This window comes from Chenopodium album, chromosome 1, assembly GCF_948465745.1.
Source record: "Chenopodium album chromosome 1, dcCheAlbu1.1, whole genome shotgun sequence".
Classification (NCBI taxonomy): Eukaryota; Viridiplantae; Streptophyta; class Magnoliopsida; order Caryophyllales; family Amaranthaceae; genus Chenopodium; species Chenopodium album.
Window position 1 is genome coordinate 68,333,890 of NC_137834.1, and position 15,052 is coordinate 68,348,941.

The 15,052-nt window shown below is 36.0% G+C and overlaps 1 long non-coding RNA gene across 1 annotated transcript; it reads right to left on the bottom strand.

The window, feature by feature from the left end:
- Positions 1-523: 523 nt before the first annotated feature.
- LOC145600135 (uncharacterized) lies at positions 524-10,753 on the bottom strand. Its single transcript, XR_014104252.1, has 3 exons — positions 10,465-10,753; positions 10,137-10,207; positions 524-577 (listed from the first exon to the last, which is right to left on the bottom strand). It is a non-coding gene; the product is annotated as an uncharacterized LOC145600135 (long non-coding RNA).
- Positions 10,754-15,052: the final 4,299 nt, after the last annotated feature.

The window sequence follows — 15,052 nt, forward strand, 5'->3', positions numbered from 1 at the left end:
TTACATTGGTGTGACTTAGCTTGTATTTAACAGTGACTAGTATTTTTTTTAAGTTTTTTGGACCAAAATTGTAATATTACAGCCTTTTTTAATGAAAATATGTAAGTATATATATATGTTAGTGTTTATATATCAATTTATGTGGAAAAAATGCAAAAAAAAAAAAAAAAAAAAAAAAAAAAAAAAAAAAAAAAATTATTTTTTTGGGCCATTTTTGCCACCGGTTTTGAACAGAACCGGTGCCAAAAACCCCTTTCAAAAAAGCGGGAATGGGTTTTTGCCACTGGTTAACCGGTGGCCATAATAAATATTACCACCGGTTAACCGGTGGCAATAATCATTTTTGCCACCGGTTTTGAACCGGTGGCCTTTCTTGGGGTTATTGCCACCCCCCAAATGACCACCGGTTCAAAACCGGTGGCTTAGGGGGGTTTTGAACCGGTGGCTAAGTGGTTTTTTCACCTAGTGATTATACATGTTAACCATGTAAAGTCATATCTTTAGTATTAGTTAAAGACATATACCTCTATTACACGAGGGCTTTGTGTTGCCTCCATGTTCGTAATCACTTGCATTCCTTGAAATGCCTCCACGTCACCGGTCATCTGTGGTAGTAAATTGGCGAGATAAGCTTTCACCTCCATTGCCACCCGTTGTTCCAACCTCTCTTCGATCCTCTCTTGAAGCTTCTCTTCAACCTTTTCTTCTAGCCTCGCCTCAAATTCTTGAGTTAAGGTAGCTTTCATTGATTCTAACTCTTCTAATGAGCATCCACCTTGGCCGGATGATTTACCCTTTTTGTATCCCTTCCCAAATACTTGTGTGTGACTAACTCCAACCCCACACCTTCCTAGTGCTTTTACATGCCCGCAGTGATCCCTTTTTTCTAAAGCCTTGTCGAGGGCATCCATACCAATAACATCACTTGAATTGTTTCCTTCATCATTCTTTTGCAAGTTTTCCAACTATTAAAAAAAAACATATATAAGATATGGCAGAACAAGAACCTGAATTGAAAAAAAATGATATCCATAAATAGACTTGTAGCCTACAGCATATATAAAAACATATATAATCATTCTTGTGTGATTAAAGAATGCAATTACCTCCTAATCCAAAATTTTGATTGCAACAGTAGGTTGAATGTACATCAACCGAAATCAAAGCACACATAATATAGGATGAAACTGAAATTTCAGAACTGGTCAGAACTGATCAGAACTGAAATTTCAGAACTGATCGGAACTGAAATTTCAGAACTGATCGGAATTGATCGGAACTGAAATTTCAGAACTGATTGGAACTGAAATTTCAGAACTGATCGGAACTGAAATTTCAGAACTGATCGAAAGTCATCGGAACTGAAATTTCAGAACTGATAGGAAGTGATCAGAACTGAAATTTCAGAACTCATCGGAACTGAAATTTCAGAACTGATCAGAACTGAAATATCAGAACTGATCGGAACTGAAATTTCAGAACTGATCGGAATTGAGACAAACAATAGTGCATAATGGATAATATTAATCAACTTGAAGACAAGGTAATAATTGCAGAACTAAAAGAGACAGCAATTTTAAAGCTGCAGAACTTCTCCCTAAAGCCATATAGTAGCAGTGCAGCACACATGAAAGCCATAACCAAACACACCTTAACATTTCCAAAAACAAAAATTGAAGGCAGAAACATAAGATCAAATTTAATTTTTAATCTCGTGACGGTACTAGGAAACAACGTACAGCAACTAAATTACACAAACACCTGGTCATGAACCTGCCCACATGCAATATGGAGTGCCTCAATATTTGGCTCTACCAATTATTCGTTGGTGTGTAATACATATTTACAAATTTCTTAGTGACTTAAACCACTATTAATTAATGGCACATTGTATTACTGCAGCGCATCTTCCAGAATTGTGAAGAAAAAAAAAATGCTAGTGGAGCTAACACCTCAAGAAACTTGCATGAGGCACATTACAGGATACAACTCATGATCAAGCATCGTGGTTTGGTTACTAGTAGGATTCCAGCAGTCAAAGTATTAACCTAAAATCTTTGTAGTTTGTACAATGCTAACAATGATACAAGACCACAAAGTCTTTGAAGGAAATTTATAACAAACCCCAACACTCTACTATATACTTAGCTAACAATAAGTTCTTGTGAAGGATACATCATAAAAGGCTAAAACATAAAAGTTTGAATAATGGCACATTCCGATCTACTACTAATAAAAAAAATTGATCATATTAAAAGTGAGTTCATCAAATATTAGCGGTACTTAAAGGACTTAGAAATACATGATATTTTACACTGCTCTTGCAAACAACCACTACCAAATCCAAGCTTCACTCGTATGTGCAATTTCTTATCGATCATGACTAAAAGCATTTCTTTCATCTCTCAAAGTCCTACCTCAAAAGAACATTCACATTGACTTTGTTCATATCCAACAAATGTAGGTAAAGAGAATTTCGAAATTCCAAGAGCATATTCACACTACCCTTCATGAATTTTGTTCATAGGTGGAACACTCTAAATACTGATCAGAACTGAAATTTCAGAACTGATCGGAATTGATAGGAACTGAAATTTCAGAACTGATTGGAACTGAAATTTCAGAACTGATCGGAACTGAAATTTAAGAACTAATCGGAACTGAAATTTCAGAACTGATCGAAAGTCATCGGAACTGAAATTTCAGAACTGATTGGAAGTGATCAGAACTGAAATTTCAGAACTGATCGGAACTGAAATTTCAGAACTGATCAGAACTGATCGCAACTGAAATTTCAGAACTGATCGGAATTGATCGGAAATGAAATTTCAGAACTGATTGGAACTAAAATTTCAGAACTGATCGGAACTGAAATTTCAGTGATCGGAACTGATCAGAACTGAAATTTCAGAACTGATCGGAGCTGAAATTTCAGAACTTATCAAAACTGATCAGAACTGAAATTTCAGAACTGATCGGAACTGAAATTTCAGAAGAGCTTATGACATGATTGCTGGACTTGATTATTTGCACAAAGACAGATACTTACCACTACTACGACATGCTGAGCCACATTCAGATTAGGGACAGAGAGGAACATAGGGAAAACAGAGAATATAGTAGAAGTAAGTAATCAAATAAGGAGAAACAAAGAAGAAGAGTGCAAACAAGAGCCAGGACAGAAAGTACTTTGATTGCATAAAGAAGAGCAAGAAACAATGAATGCATGTCTGTGCTGCAAATTTGATTGTATCAACCTACTTTAGTCGATTCTTATGATTTCAATCACTATTCTAAGGCAACTAATTGAGATGATGAAGGGGTCACAACGGTCACAGCACAACTAATCAGAACTGAAATTTCAGAACTGATCGGAACTGTTCAGAACTAATCATAACTGAAATTTCAGAAGTGATCAGAACTGATCGGAACTGATCAGAACTGAAATTTCATAACTGATTGAAACTAATCAGAACTGAAATTTCAGAAATGATCGGAACTGAAATTTCAGAACGGATCAGAACTGTAATTTCAGAACTGATCGGAACTGATCAGAACTGATCGGGACTGATTAGAACTGATCGGAAAAGGCCTCAACTTTAGCAAATCCCATTAAACAACGCAGGAAGCAGGAAATGAGCAATAAACAGAAAAGGCCTCCCATTAAACAATGCAGGAAATGAGCAATAAACAGAAAAGGCCTGATCACTTATCAGCTCAAAAGTATAAACAAGTAACTAAAAAAAAAACTATACTTGGTTACTTAGAACAACACTTACAATAGCATTGGCTATTTGCTGGATTTCGGTATTCTTCGGGTCTATAGCCCACGATCCATCTGCATTACGAGTTTGACGGGCCAAAATCCAATAAAGAGACCGATTTTTAAGCTTTTCACTCATTACACAGCTTGTTGTGGACTCTGTGGTGCTTGAGGTTGAAGATTCTACTGGAATTCTATTGGTCTTACTCCAATCAACTCGAGCCCTCTCATAACTCTTGGAGCCTAGATGGTGGCGATGCTTATTATTCTTTGCATTTTCCTTGCCTTTTTCACTCAAAGCCTATTACAAAATGGAAAGCTATTGTAAGTAGTATTGTAGTTGAAATAAAGTATATATGTGAAAAATACTTTCATAATATCTTACACACCTTAAATTCATCTGTATTGCAATATGTCTCAAACTCTTTCCATTGCTCTTCTGTGATGTAACCTTCATAAAGCTCCCAGGGCTTAATGTTTGCACTTGGTGAGTCAGGCGGAGGTGCAGTTTCCTTAGTAATGAATCGTGAAACTAACCAAGACTTGTGCTTCCTAAATCTAGCACCAATAGCTTCGTGGAACTTCTTCTCTTTACTACCCTTGGGATCATCAATGTGGAACTTCCGCTACAAAATTAGAGAATGTTAATATTCATAATTAATTATAAGTATCGTTAAATTTAGAGCAATAAACCATATTTATATCGTAATTACCTTACTCTCCTCCCACAAGTTTTGCTTTTGAACTTTATCATACTTTAGATATCCCTTCACATTAATGTTAACTCTTTGAGCACAATTACCAATTTGCTTCCCATAAGCAGATTCCCACTTTCCAATAGACATGTCAAACTCATCAAATTCGAGGAACACGGGTGTAATTGTTTGGACTGATTTGGACGGGCCTCGTCCCTTTTTTGTAGAAGATTTTACTTGGGAAGTGGAGGCATCCATGTCACCAGATTGTTCCTGTCCATCATGATCATCTCTGTTTTCTTCCATTGTAGTATGCCTACACCTACACAAAGAATGAAATTAACAATAATAGAATCAAAATCATAATAATAAAATCATATTAATGTAAATACTATACAATAAAGAAATTAATGATTTAGATATACCAATTTAATAAATTCAATATTAATTGCAAAAAAATACTATTGTTAAAGGAATACAATAACACAAACCTTGGTTGTAGGTATAGGAACCACTAACCCTTCCTCACGATCATACTCTACATCACCAACAATATCTTCCCCTTCTTGTAGAGGTTGCACTCCCATTGTTATAGGCGGGATGTCATCAAATTGGTCATACTCTTCTTCATCCACAACATCTTCCACACCCACAATTTTTCTCTTGCCTTCAACTACAACACGCCATTGCGGATCTATATTATCCTTGATGTAGAATACTTGTTTCGATTGTGAGGCTAATACAAAAGGCTCTTCACCATCAGTATAACGACTAGAGTCAACCAAGATGAATCCAAATAACTCATCGGTTTTCATACCACGACGGTTATCAGCCCATGTGCAACGAAATAAAGGAATTGTGAAATTAACATAATCCAACTCCCAGATTTCTTGAATGACACCGTAATATGCCTGTGTAGCTTCAAATGGCCTTGTATCCCTAGAACTTGAGTATTCAGTAGAAGATGCAACCATGACAACACCACTATTTTGTTGCACACTTTTTTCATCTTGACGACAAGTGGCAAAAGTAAATCCATTGATATCGTAACTCTCATAAATATACACAAATGGTTGTGGACCTCGTGAAAGCCACTTGATCGTTTCAGAAACATTCTCATCTCTACTCAATTCAAGCTTCACTTGGCCTTCAAACCACTCAACAAAGTGGCGATTATGCTCCTGCATCAACGCATAGGAGATGATCCTGGGATTGTGAATTTTCAACTCATGAAGATGTTTTTCAATATATGGATGAACTGCAGATAGGTTTTGTAGCACAAATCGGTGGGCTTTCTTATATCGATCAAGTGGAGGTTTAACCAATTTCCGACCTACTGTACCCTTTCCTTGAAGTCTTCCCTCGTGACGAGAAGTCGGAATCCCAATTTCTTTAGCCTTAGCTAAAAACACTAGTTCCTGCTTCCTCTGCTATGAACCCTTTCACGATGCTCCCTTCAGGATTTGCTCTGTCTTTGCTCTGTTCTTTGCCTTATCTGCCAAAGTACCCATTTGCCTCTCATAAGGGTACATCCAACGCATAAATACAGGACCGCACTCCTTTATCTCACGAGGCAAGTGCATAACAAGGTGAGTCATTATGTCAAAAAAGGAAGGAGGAAAATACATCTCGAATTTGCATAATGTTTCAGAAATATCATATTCCATATCGTCGAGTGTTTTTGGATCTATCACCTTACTGCAAATTGCATTGAAAAACAAGTAAAACTTCACAATAGCATGCCTAACATGTTTTGGCAAAAGGCCTCGGAGTGCAATTGGCATGAACACTTGCATCATCACATGACAATCATAGGACTTCATACCAACAACTTTCTTATCAGTAGTAGAAACAAAACACCTTAAGTTCGATGAATACCCAGTCGGCACCTTGATTCCTTTCAAACACTCACAAAAGATCCTTTTTTCTTCTCTAGACAATGTATAACACGCATGGGGCAAAAATGCTTTTTTTGTTGCTTCATTTTCCTCAGCCCATAACTTAGGTCGAATTTTGGCTTCCTTCATGTCTCTACGCACATTAACACCATCCTTTGTCTTTCCTTTGATATTCAAAAAAGTCCCAATTAGTGCCTCACAAACATTTTTTTCAATATGCATAACATCAAGACAATGTCGAACTGACAAGTGCTTCCAATAAGGCAGATCCCACAACTTAGACACTTTTTTCCACAACACACCCTTCTTCGGTATCTCTCTGTGCATCTTACCGAAGATTGTCTTAACATTTTTAATTTTCTCATACACTTCAATTCCTGTCAATGGCTCACGACTCACTCCCTTCTCAACATGCCCGTCGAATTGTTGTCTCATCTTCCTGTATGGGTGATTTCGACGAAGTGATCGTCTGGTATGCATGTACACATTCTTCCCCCAATGCTTCAAGCGTGTAATTTGCATGTCATCCTCACAAATAGGGCATGGTTTTTGTCCTCTGACTTTGTACCCCGACAAATTTGCATATGCAGGAAAATCAATAATAGTACAAAACACCATGGCTCTTAATCTGAAATTTGTACCCGAAAGACCATCAAATGTCACAACACCATCATCCCACAACAGTTTCAAATCGTCAATAAGGGGCTCCAAATAAACATCTATCTCATGGCCAGGTTGTTTAGGACATGGGATTAGAAGTGATAACATGATGTACTTGCGCTTCATGCACAACCAAGGAGGTAGATTGTATATTGACAGAAGAACAGGCCATGTACTATGTTGACTACTAAGGGTGCTAAATGGATTCATCCCATCCGTACTTAATGCCAGTCTTATGTTCCTCGGCTCCTTCTCGAATTCTAGAAATGTCTTGTCAATGTGTTTCCATTGCAACGAATCAGCTGGGTGTCTGATCAACCCATCCTTCTTCCTCTCATTTTCATGCCAAACCAACTTATTTGCTTCATCCTTAATTGAGAACAGGCGCTTCAACCTTGGTATTATAGGAAGATACCATACTACCTTAGCTGGTGGCCACTTCAAGGGATCCTTATTTAAGCCCTCTCGCTTGTATCGTGACACACCACACTTTGGGCAAGAATCCAATTTTGCATTCTCCTTTCGACATAGCACACAATCATTAGGACATGCATGGATCTTGGTGTACTCTAAACCCAATGGACACATCAACTTCTTCGCATAGTAAGTCGACTTAGGAATGCCATTTCCTTCTGGAAACATATCAGAGAGGGTTTCCAACAACAAAGTGAAACTAGTGTTGGTCCACCCGCTCTTCGCTTTCAAGTTATATAAAGTTAAAATCCCAGAAAGCTTGGAATACTTAGAACAACCAGGATACAACGGTGTCTCAACTGCTTTCGACACATTCTCATATATATGAGAATCTTCATTAACATGATCTCCTAATCCGTCTATCATCTCTTCTATCCTGTCTTCCTCAACATCATCATTAAAACCCACTTCATTATCATCAAAACCATTCGGCTCTCTCTCATCAGCTTCATTGTCGTTAATAGAAGAATTATCCGCGGGAGGAAATTTTTCGCCATGCCAATACCAAATACTGTAGTCTGGCATAAACCCACGAATAATCAAATGGTCCTCTATTTTCTTAATGTCTTTCCACCTCTTCACATTGTTACAATCACGACAAGGGCAGAAAATAGGTCTTGCTTTGGTTAGCCTTTGTTCAACGAGTGTACTCCATTGGTGTTGCACTGCGATTCTACAGAACTCTTTGACCTCGGCTAAGTATTCAGGTGTGGTTCGAGAACCACTATACATCCAACGACGGTCCATTTCTAAAAATGTATGATTAAAACCCAAGAAACAAATTATATTCAACATCACATATCAACACATTCCAAATGCATGATTCCAAAGGTCCTTATCGCTCCAACCTAACCCATCCTTGGAAGTGTATTCTCACTAGCAAATGGTTGACCATTTTTCGGCCCTAAGGAAATTTCGGCAGCATTTCCCTATGGTTCTCAAAGTACACGATGTAATTAATTTCTTAATTACATATGTACCCCGAGAACACATTAGGGAATGCTAACACAAAATTACCTTTACTTCCGAAAAACAAGCAACCATTTACATCCTAAGTGAGAATACAATTCCAAGAACAGTCCCAAACGGGGACTATTCAAGATTTACTCCTAATGAGTAAATCTTGAACGGGTATCTAAGCATATGAAAATATAATGCATAATAAATATTAACACATTTGAATTGGCAGAAAATTGGAAGAAAATTAAACAAAAATCATAAGAAAGAAACTCTCAATGCAATGTACTAATTAAACAAAAAAAACAAGCTACAAAACAATTAATTACTCATACCAAATTGTCAGATTTAAGCCGCATCAAATCACCATCTTGAAATGAGGACGGAGCTGCTTTAATGGAGTTGAGGGAGCTAAGGACCGAGCTGCTCCTGAAACATCATATTCAAGTCACTCCCATTTCCCACCAAAATCAAAATATCAAATTAAATAGAAGTAAGTTTCCATTTCCAAACAAATGGCCAGGAATATCACTGTAGTAAAACTTTTAAACTTAGGGTCAGATAACAATTTTGTAAAGGTTTTTATTTTGATAACATTCAAAAGTTATTTGAAATATGAACTTTTAAACTTTTGTTCCTCTTATAGTGATTAAAAGAGTTAATATTTTCTCCATTAAATTTTGTGTTCAACGGATGTTTAAGAATACATATAATAATACATATATATAGAGAGGGAAGTTCTATCAACTTGAGCTACCCCTCACTCTCGGATGTTTAACGATATTAATGTATGTATATCATATCAAATAATTATTGGGTAACTTTTAATCAATTTTAGAGTAACGTTAAATTGAACAACTAACATTATAATGTAAGACATGAGATAAGTTTTATGTTGATAATACAAATACCTTTTCATCGTATTGTGATTGGTTTTTTTACTCATTTTAAAGGATTAACCTTATTGATAAACTATATAGTGAGATAGTTTCATGAGAAATGAGTAATTTAAATATCATAATAAGTAACAACTTAATATTATTATTTTATTGACAAAAAGATACTATCACAGAAATGGGGGAATGAGTATCGAACCCCCAACCACTTGAGGGCATCCCTCAATCTCTTATGTCCTCTATTTGTTCATTTCAATGTGGAAGTGAAAAGACTGAAAACATGGATAACCATAGGTTGACTACTTGAGCTACAAGCAAACTTAAATCTATACTAATTTTTCCAGTTGTATTGTACTAGTCAAATAAGCCAACCTTCCATATAAAACTATAAACATGCAATCTAGTGAATCTACATTACATTCCTAATTTAAAATCATTTGAATAAACAAAATAATTAGCAATTTTATAAAGAAAATCCCTCCTTAGATGCCAAATCTTTTGCAAGACATATTCAAAAAAATACCAGTACATTTCAACCTCACTTTAGACAATCCACCAAACAGTCAAAAATAATGCACGTAGAAGTTCCTAGTGCAGGGAGAAGTATTGCATTATTTTAACTAATGGTATTCCATTCAAGTGATAAGTGGTATTAAAAATGACTTAGTCAGCTAGCTTTAGCAAAGAAAAACTATATATCTTGGGTAAGACTGTAGGAGACAACAAGACCGAAACACAAGTGCAGAGAGAGACCAATGCTGCAATTTAATTAGAGCACAAAATATAAAACTACCTCTTGATCAAAGCGAGAATCTTTTTGTGCCCAGTGGTAATCACATCCAAAGCTTATCATGCGCAGGGCAACTGCAAATATACGGATTCACGATGTAAGGGGGGATCCAGAAAGATAGTAATAATTTGGGGAAAAATCAATCAATTAATTCATACTTAGCTCAAAATTCAAAGGCTTTTAAACTAAAACATAATAAAACCCAAAACAAATGGAAAATAGTAAAATCAATCAATTAATTTGGGGAAAAAAAAAACCTATAATTAAGTAATTGCAATTAAGCAAACTGAAACAAGGGTTACGAAATTGGGGGAGGAGAGAGAAAGAGTACGCTTTAATGGAGAACTATGAGCGCTTCAATGGAGAACTCAGACAGCGCTTCAATGGAGAACTCAGACAGCGCTTCAATGGAGAACTCGGAGTGCGCTTCAATAATGGAGAACTCAGAGTGCGCTTCAATAATGGAGAACTCAAAGTGCGCTTCAATGGAGGAGAAGAGTGAGAATGAGAGGAGCAAAAGATTGAACTGAGCTTGGAGCTCCTTCAATGGAGTTGAGGGAGGTGAGGACGACGACCTTGCGCGCGGGAGCTGCTTTAATATTGGAGAGAGAAAGAGGAAATTTTTTTACAGAGGGAGTGAGAAAGGGGAAAGTAAAAATTTAGGGCTTACTTTAAAACCTTATTCGTAACGGACACCCCATGTTAGTTACAAATAACAAGGTCAAAATTCTGTTGACTTTTCTATTTGTAACGGGCAATATTTGTTGGTTACGATTAGTTAGTTAATCGTAACGGGCAGAATAATGCCTGTTACAAATAACAACTTATTCGTAACGGGCACCAATCTGTCCGTTACGAATAACAACTTTTTCGTAACGGGCACCAATTTGTCTGTTACGAATAACCCTTTTCCTTCCCAATTCACAACTTTTTTGTAACGGACATTGAATTTGCCCGTTACGAATGACTTAATTGTAACGGAAAATCATATGTCCGTTACGAATAGCTTGTTAAAAATAAGATTTTTTCCACTAGTGAATATTAACATGAACATGAATATGATTATAATTGTTATAATTTATGATGATTATGAATATTATTATTATTATTATTATTATTTTGATGATGATTATTTTATTTATGACGATAATATTATTATTATTATTATAACTATTATTCATGATATTTATTATTTATTATGTTGCTTGATTATTTATTGCTTGATCACACCTTTTATGCATGTTTAAAGGGAATTGGTACTTGTAATCACGCTTAATAAGATAATTGATAATCTTGGTTAGGGTTAATTGTGAATATAATTCAAGTGATCGCCAATAATAGTTTTGTTTGTGCATTAATATTCAACCAACATAGATAAACAGGTTTAGGGTTAATCCTATTGATTGCATGTTAGTCAGAAAGCGCACATGAATACGATCAGAATAAAGTAGAGGCCTATTATTAGGGCAGGTTCAATCTCTTTTAGGTTGGATTTGTACCATCATCCCCGAAACCTTATTTGGTTCTAGACCTTATGGAGTTGATAATCTCTTGGATCGTCAAGGGGTGCAACCTTCACCCTGTGAATGGTTTACAAGTTCCTAAAGCTTGTTGGCGACTCTTTTACTCTATCTTTTTCCCTTTTTGACGCCACCGTACTTTAGTGTATGATCACAGTGGGGTTCGAGCTAGGGGTTAACGCTTGAAATTATTCCCTACAATTAACGCTTGAAATTATTCCCTACAACTGTCATGCTTGATGTGATGCTTGTTTTGATGTTGTGCTATGGTGGAAGCAATTATGCAGCCTGTGGTTCTTTTCTAAACATGTGTTTGAGTGATTTTGGTTCCTGAAGTCTCACTTAGTTTTCATTAATCAAACATGACCATCAACATTTTGTAATTTCTAACACATAAAACATCATATATTTCACAAAAAAAATCAGACATAAGAATCATAAACAAAAATCAATATTGACCCTAACGAGGACCCTAATGATGATTTCTAACCTATAATCTATACAAAAATCATAGTACTCCTAATCTAAGAGAGTACTACTTACCTCCACAATGCTAGCCTAGTGAACTTCATAAGCATTAGCAGCATCAGCAGTCAGGACAGCTGTATGAAATCGATAAAGCCAAAAAAAAAAGGAAATATTGAAATTAGAAATCCCAAATGACTTGGAGGAAAGACCCTGAACCAATATTAATGATGACAGAAAAGTGAAAATAATTTGAAAATTGATAAAACAGAATAGGGGGAAAAAAATGCTACCAGTGCCAAACTTTTCAACATTCTTATTGAGCTGCTCACTGGACTATGGTCCAGAAAAACACTGTCCATCACTGGACAATCAAACCCTTGTACAACATTCTCCAAACTATTAAAATCCAGCCCATAGTGTCGCACTAATTCGCTGACGGCCGCATGTAAAGTTGTCCTCCGCTGATCTTCAGGTGTTGGGCCACTACTTTCTATGGAGCGGGGTCTGGACCGTGCCCTACTACGGGACCTACTAGCACTGACTTCACCACTTGCCCCAAAGTCGGCAGGGGCCTTAGGCACTTTGGGGACAGGGTCTCGTCGGTATATGGAAGTAATCTTCCTGTCCTCATTGGTTGGAGTATCACCCTGCCAAGAACAAAAGATATATGAGTATACAAACAAAACATTACAGCAACAAAGGCTACAAACAAAAACATAACCAAACAAAACAAACCCCACCCAACAACCATCTAACTTAATAAGTTTACAGCCCACTGTCGATGCGAAGTGCTGGTCGTTCGAGGCATCACACCTACAACACGAGCTAAACACAGGTCTTTGACATGTTGTACGACAGCATCAGGCGTAATACACGTGGATCATTAGATTGCAGCTAAGTTATGTAATTACATCACCTATAAATCTATGGGTTCTTCTCATTCTTGGTGCCTAAAAACTTTTTGTGATAAGTTAATTAACTAATTAACTACGCTTTATTACGATGATATTAACACTCTCTTAATATACAGGAGTAATTTAGAACTTATTAGTGTATAAGTGACTGATTAGACCTTACATAAGATGGACTTTCCTTGTTTTCAAATGTATAATAAAATTTTATTAGGAAAAGCATGGCTAATCACTTTTTTGGGTGGGGGAATGAGATAGTGGCATAAGACAGAGTGTAGGTATTGAGTCAACGCTCTATATTAGATAAAGCTCCCACCCAACATGCTCATCCTCATATATAAGGTGGCAAGAGAGCAAGAATTTTATTCATATTATTCATTTAAAAATTGAATAATCGAATGAAGTGAAAGTGTGGAAAGTTTAGTGTTGCGGATACTTTTAATTTATTTTCTCTTCTCTCTGTTTTTGAAATTTTATTTTAAGAAAACAGCCGATCCAGTTTGGTTGGTCCATGATACGGGTCCAATAGTAGTGTAGTTGGATGGGGCTTGACAATAACTTTCCAACAATATATTATAAGCCCAATTCCGATGAATATTGAGGAAGTTATGGCCAATGTACTAAACTAGGCCCGGTTTGAGCCTTATATGCGGCCCAATGATCTAGGGGAGGGCCTAATATGGATTTATCATTCCTAATGCAATTAGGAATGGTTTTAGTCTTCTAGATTCTTCTAGAAGGTTCTTTTCATTCCTATTTAGATTAGCATTGATAAATTGACTTTTGTTGACTTTTCAGGGTTTTAATTAAAATTAAAGAGCATTTTTTAGGGAAATACGATTTTATACTCCTGTACGGCAATTTTTATCTAATTTTAAGAAAACGCGTGATTTTCTGAATCAGCGCCAAACGCCAGCTGTAGCGCCTGGCGCCAACATTGGCACCTGGCGCTAGTATTGGCGTCTGGCGCCAATGGCCAGCGTTGGCGCCAAACTTGTTTCATGTGCTCTAGACTCTGTTTTGATAATTTATTTTTTTAGGCTGATTTTCTTTATAAATAACGTCATAAAAACTCCGTTTTCGATAACCAATTACAACCGTTTTCATCTATAATCATTCACCAACTCTCATCAAGATTTTCTTGATTACTGTCTCTCTCTCTCTTTTCTAAACTAGCTTCTCTCAAATATAAAAATTTCGCATTCATTAGATTTAGATACACCTAACCATATTCGAAGTTGCCTTCGCCCTAGACGTGAAAAAAAGAGGTACGATGCATCCAAGTAAGTGCTTTAATTGTTTAATTGATATTATCATGCTTAGATTGTTATTATGATTCCTAGTATCATGTTTAGGGTGAATTTAATATCAAATATGATTAAAAGTATGATGCTTCCTATGTTCTTCCTAATGTTTATAATTGTTAGTATCAGGTTAGGGTTAAAGGTTTGAATTTTATATGCTTAGTGACATGCTAGGGTTTGTTATTAATCTTGTTAGTATCATGCCTAGGATCTTGCTATTATTATGCTTTAACATGATTATGCTTATAATTATTATTATGATTATTTTAATTATGGTTATTCTTATGATTTTGATTATTATGATTATAATTATGATTATTATTATTATTATTATTTTGCTTGATTATATTTATTGTTATTGCTTGATCACACCTTTTTATGCATGTTTAAAGGGAATTGGTACTTGTAATCACGCTTAATAATATAATTAATAATCTTTTTTAGGGTTAATTTGATTACAATTCAAGTGATCGCCAATAATAGTTTTATTTGTGCATTAAGTTCAATCAATATAGATAAACAGGTTTAGGGTAAACCTATTGATTGCATGTTAGTCAGAAAGCGCACATAAATACGATCAGAATAAAGTAGAGGCCTATTATTAGGGCAGGTTCAATCTGTTAGGGTTTGGTGAGTCCGAATCACCGCGGAAACAAACCCAAAAACAAGACCGCACTCGCAATAAATAAAACCATAAACATAATTAAATTAATCAC